At 33.2% G+C, this 6,000-nt stretch overlaps 1 protein-coding gene across 17 annotated transcripts in view; it reads left to right on the forward strand.

Moving 5' to 3' along the window:
• Positions 1-6,000, forward strand: part of GRIK2 (glutamate ionotropic receptor kainate type subunit 2) — a 414,885-nt gene that overhangs the window by 317,589 nt on the left and 91,296 nt on the right. The window lies entirely within an intron of this gene.

Raw genomic sequence — 6,000 nt, forward strand, 5'->3', positions numbered from 1 at the left:
TAAATGTTCCCAAGGAACACCCTGTTGCCATGGAATTGTCAGAGCACCACATGCATCATGCTAATCATGCTATCATCTTGCTAATATTCCTAACTTTATGAAGGCTGCTCTAGAAATCAGCTAGACTCAGATTTCCTTTTTATTCAGGAATCTTCAGTGAGGAAGTCTTCTCTTTCTTCCTTCAGTTTTGTTTGTTAACTGGGCCTAACTTGCAGGCAAACTGTAGAAAACTTCCAAGTTGGTCCTACACACCCCCAGCCTTTTTTCCCTTGTCCTTTTTATTTTTTCACTGTTGTCATGTTATGAATAGCATTGCCTTCCATGCTTACCTCTGATAATAATGCGTCCCTTACTTCTGTATTTCTGGGTAATGTTGTGCAGTTCAGATCAACCTCACTTTGTGTTTTCCTAAACTATTAATCTAATATTTCTAGCTCTGATTCCTTTGCCCTCCTTCATAGTGTGAATAATATCTTCCAAAGTAGTAACCTCTGTGTTTTAATTAGTGTTGCTTATACATTCTTCTAGATTAATATAAACATTCATTAAAATAGGCTTAAAAATAACCATGGAGCAACTCTTTGGACATCTCCCCTATTACCTTACTTGAGATATCTAAGAACTTTACGTTACTTGAGATATCTAACAACTATTTAGTCCAAGACACACTTTTTTTAATTTTTTTATTTAAATAAAAACATCAATATATATAGAAGTCAGGATACTTTGACTGTCAGCAAGGTCAATGCTAAAGTTCACATACAGTACAAGATAGTAATTTTAAATAAGTTTTCTTTAGAGTCTTGACTATCATTAAGCATTGTATACATATTCTTTTATTGACTGCACTAATGGACGAATTAATGTTTTGAAAGCTCAAGAGTATTTAGGGACTGAAATCAGTATATTTAATAAATTAAGTAATAAGGATTTAACTGGTGCTGCAAAAATAAGGTTGTATATACATCTTTACCTCGATTTCCAACATACTTAACAACATCTTTAAGTACAGTTATAATATACCATTTGTTTAATGCAGAACAATATTCTAGTTGAGTAGAGTTATAGTAAAGCATCCATATCACATTCTGGCTGTTCAGTAAAGAATTTTAGAATATTATACTAATAACTTATCTGACTGTCCATTCTGATGAAGTTAGATCTAAATCAAGCTACTAGGTGTAGTTCTGCACAGAGGTCCTGAAAAATGTTATCTGGAAGAATCATTCTTCCTCTTTGCTCTAGTGAATGGGTGAATGTGTAATTTGCTACAGCTAAGGGTATCTCATGTGAATGCCCTGATATTTTGTTGTGTTCAGCAATATCCAGTATTGAATCAGTATGCTCAGCAGTCCTTGAAGAAGACTGGTTAAGATTCTTCTCATTTCTCAAACTGGGCTCATTAGATGAGCACAAGCCTTACAACTTGTGAAATCTTTGTGCTAAGTGTTCTTCAGTGAAAGCTGTTGTCTGCCCAGTTCTTGTTCTGAATCTGCAAAAGAGGTGCCTATGTGTATATAAGTGCGTAATCATCTTTCTTAGTCCTTATACAAAAATGTAAGAGAATGAAGGAAAAGTATCTGGGTTAATTTGACAGGTCTGAAATAATGATGGAACAGTATAGTATGCACACTGTAGTTGTGTGCTATCTGTCTGTGGCATATATTGCTGAGCTGTGCAGGGTATGCTGGTTTATATATAGTACTGTAGCTAATATTTTTGTAGCACCCTTTTCTCCTGATTGATTTAGATGTTCTTTCTTCAGAAATGTGGTATCCGTGTTGTCTGATTGTAATATGGCCAAAATAAAAATGCAATTTAAATAAATTAAACACAGTTACCAATAAGTAATCTTACTAGTCCTTTAAGTCATACTTGCATTGTTCTTTACAACCAATATTGCCTTCACTTCCCCTGCCTAAAATGACTCATTATTCCACAAGTAAAAGGAAGTATTCTGACTGCATCAGACCAAGAATTCAATGTGCCCTGTTTGATTTTTGTCTTTTAATTTCAAAATATGTTATAGAATACAGGTTTATCTTCGTCTTTCTGTAGTCATTAGGTGAATCCTGTTTGGGACAGAATGGAAGATAGTACTGTGTCTGAAGGAAAGATGAAAAACTGTAAGGCAGTATGTATTTTTAAGCAAGAATTACATTCCAGGGATTATAATAATGGCTGATAACTATGAGATATTTTTACATTTTTAGTTAAATATTCAGTCTCAACCTGTGATTTAAAGATCCCATTTGTTTTGCTTTGGTGATTCCCATTTAAAAAAAAAAAAAAAAGAAAGAAAGAAAAAGAAACAAAAAAGTCTGCACCTCTGCCTCCCCTAAAAAAAAAAAAAAAAAAAGAGAGAGAGAGAGAGACTGTTTTGGTTTCTTACCGTAAGTTCTCAGTAACAAGCTGGATGTGCTTTTATGACAGTACATACCTATTTTGGAAATACCTGAGGATAAAACAGAAAACTAAAGTGGTATGTAAATACTAGTAATGGTATGTAAATAGTATGTTCTCAATGGTTATAAATTAAATTCTGTTTAATACTGCTAGACAGAAACATGTTGGTATGATGAAGAAACAATTGCAAGTGTTATTCCACTAATCCATCCTGCAGCTTCTATGTTTTCTTTTGTAATAAGTTGTATTGCTCTCTAGAAAACAGAGCTTAAATGAAAAATATCTTTTAACTCCTGATATTAAAGTCTTTACTAAACATGTCAATTATTTTCCTTTTAAAACAAAATACGATCAGAGAGAAAACAATACTTTTTTGAATTGTGAGCTGCTTAAATTGGTGGAAAGTACACTTTTATACACACATTCGCAGCAGCTTTAAATTGAGTCAATTTGTATAGAATGTGCTAGACCACATCTTTTATGAAAGTACCTGAAAGCAGCAGTGTGTGACGTAATGTAGTGTACCGAGTATAGTTCTTGGGCACAAAACTCTTTATCTACAGTCTCATTTAAGGTCGTCTATACTGAGCCCCATGTCTGTTTATAAGATTTTATCTTACTTTACAGACTAAAACTGTAGGAACTGCTCTAGTTTATCAGGAATTAGTTATTTGTCTCTTCCTAAGCTTGTCTGAAACTATGGACACTGAAGGAGAGGAACGAGTGCTTGTGCATCAAGTTTTAAGGAAAAGAATCATATAAAGTTACGGCAAGAGAACTTCCTGTACCCAGAGCGTACAAAAATGAGCACTTAAATTAAAAATGGAAGCTGAGAGGCTAGCAGTAGGGTACAGTAGCTGCCAGGTCCAAACAGACATAAGACGGACTCCCATTGAGTTTGAAAGGAAGCATTTTCAGTGTAGACAAATGGAAAGTTTATGCCTGAGGAGAGACCTCTTTGTTGATGCTGTCAATATAGATCTTGCTTTATAGGACTAGCAGAGTTTTGTATTGAACTGAACTTTCCAGAATTTTGTAGGCTACAATCATGAGATATTTTGTACTTCCTGCCCTGCATAACATCTTCTAAAGGACACTGGGAAGCGGTTTTCCTAAAGTTAGTCTCCTTTATGTGCAGTGCACATAAAGAGCACTGAGGGGGTTCCACAACCTGATAGCATAGTAAAAAGTAAAGTCTTCATTTGTACCTTTCATTCAGGACCCGTAACTATGTAGCTATGCCAACCATAATGTGGTAAGCCCCTTCATCAAATGATGTTTATGACAGGTTATGTTCTTTCCATTTACTCAGAGGCTGATAAATTGATAAATTCAGTATCTGATTATGTAATTATCTGTGCAGGTTTTTCAAAAACAAAACCAAAACCAACCAAACAAACAAAAAACCACAAAAGATACTTTATTTTTAAAAATATTTGCTATTATTATTATTTAACAGGCCTGTGATAACTAGGTTTCAATAGGCCAAAAATGCTTAAATACAGTGTCTAAATAAATTATGATCTGTTTCAGAATCGTAAATGAAATGATGTGATTTTGAAGTAGCTCTTGAGCATTTTAATTTTAATGTCTAATATCATGGAATATCCCTAAAGTAGTATAATATTTGACACAAATTTTCTCTTTCCCAGGGACTGCTTAGATTGCTTTGAAACATTACTTGTAATAGGCAACAGTTTTAGATCAGTTCTAACATTTTAATGAATAGAAGCAAAGAGAAAAATTGTAGCACAGGTTTGTCGAATTCATGTAAAGTCTCTCTCTCTTTTTTTTTTTTTTCTCCAAGTATTTCACAAGAAACACCTGAAAATGTTAGAGTTATGTAAAGAGACTCTATCTGAAATTTTAGGATAAATGCCAATAGAGACCAGTAAATGAGAAGAGTGTCTGTTAAGAGCTATAGGGGAGATCAATCTTCAAAATTGCATCAGCTCATTTGACTACTGAAGTTTCCTTTTTTTTTAATGCTTTTGTGCTTGATTGATCTAAAGTGTTTTACGTTTACATTAGTAGGAGTGTAGTCAGTTAATCAAGGAAAGTGATTATTTCTATAATGCCTTAGATCACATGTAAATTCTGTGACCAGTTCTGGGCCCCATAATGCATGAAAAAGCTTGAACAAGGGTCACCAAGCTGATCAGGGTCTGGAGCAGAAGACCTGTGGCTGGAAGAGCAGGATGTACTTTTATTAGAGAGAAGGAGTTGTCCTAGTTAGTTGTCCTAGTTACCTTCTAGTAAGGGGAATTGATTAAAAAAAAAAAAAAAAGGCATTAGGCTCTTTCCAAAGCTGCATAGCGTTTTGTACTTTGAAATGAGGGAATTTCCGACATGACAGAAGGGAAAAACAAAAAAAACACCTAAGTAGGATAATTAAGCTCAGGAATAGGCTGGCCAGAGAAGTTGTGGAAATTTTATCTTTGGTGGTTGCTGAGACCTCACTGGTAAACCTCCTATTGTGAAGTTAGTGGTTGACATTGCCTTGAGCAGGATGCTGAATTATCAAAACTTCTGAGTGAACTTAAATTTATTCTATAATATAATTTATGAATATTTATTCCAGTACGTTCAACAGCATAAAACTTGTACACATGTGCAGTACATATAAAAATAATAAATAGATCAGTAATTTAAGATTCTTACTTCAAAAATTCTCACATCAGACATGAAAATAAAATGGGACAACATTTATCCATAAGAGGCCAGTCTTATTTCCCTCCTTTTTTTAATTTTTTTTTTTTATTATTTTTTTCTTCCTTATATGTTGTGGACTGAAGAATAAAAAGTAGAGAATTCTAAGACAGTGTCTCAGGCCTGAAATTAGTCTATATTCTTTTTAACTAAAACGAACTTGTGTCAGGATGTTTCTTTTTCTTTTCAAATATGGATTTATTTTTTTTTTCTAAACAATATTGAAATAATTAAACAAGATAACAGAATGATAAAGTTATCAATTTATGTTTCTGATTGTCCAGTAAAATTGCAACTACTAAGACTAACATTTGCAGATTTACATTTACTTTAAATCCCTAAAATATGGAAAGTCTTTATCTAGCAAATATTGTCCTGATAAGAGCAATATATTTTCCAATTTCATCTTCAAATATTTTTCAGTAAAAGATTATAAAAATGTGCTTGTTTCACTGAGTGCATGGTTTCCATGCTTTGTTGGATTGATGACAAATTATGTGAAAGATATTTATCTCTTCAATGAGATGGTAAACTTCCAATATAGTTTTACTACAAAGCAAAAGAAGAATTTAGGTCACAATGGTTAATTAGAACCTAAGCAACTTTTTTGAAGAGCATGTCGGTGTTACTTAGGAGAACAAAATGAAACATTTCTTTGTCAAGTACAAAATTTTTAAGATGAGAGGTGTTTTAACATTACATTCAAAGCATAAAAGTGGAATGTTTGATTGTCTGAATTTTAACGTTTGAAATATTATTGTGAAGATAATTGCATTATCTGAAGTGACAGACGCATTATTCAGAGAGCTTTGATTACATGACAGATTTTTAAAAAGTTCTTTCACCAAGGATACATATACATACGTTTCCAAAAGAGTGGCTTTA

The sequence above is a fragment of the Cygnus atratus genome, chromosome 3, assembly GCF_013377495.2.
Source record: "Cygnus atratus isolate AKBS03 ecotype Queensland, Australia chromosome 3, CAtr_DNAZoo_HiC_assembly, whole genome shotgun sequence".
NCBI classification, from domain to species: Eukaryota; Metazoa; Chordata; class Aves; order Anseriformes; family Anatidae; genus Cygnus; species Cygnus atratus.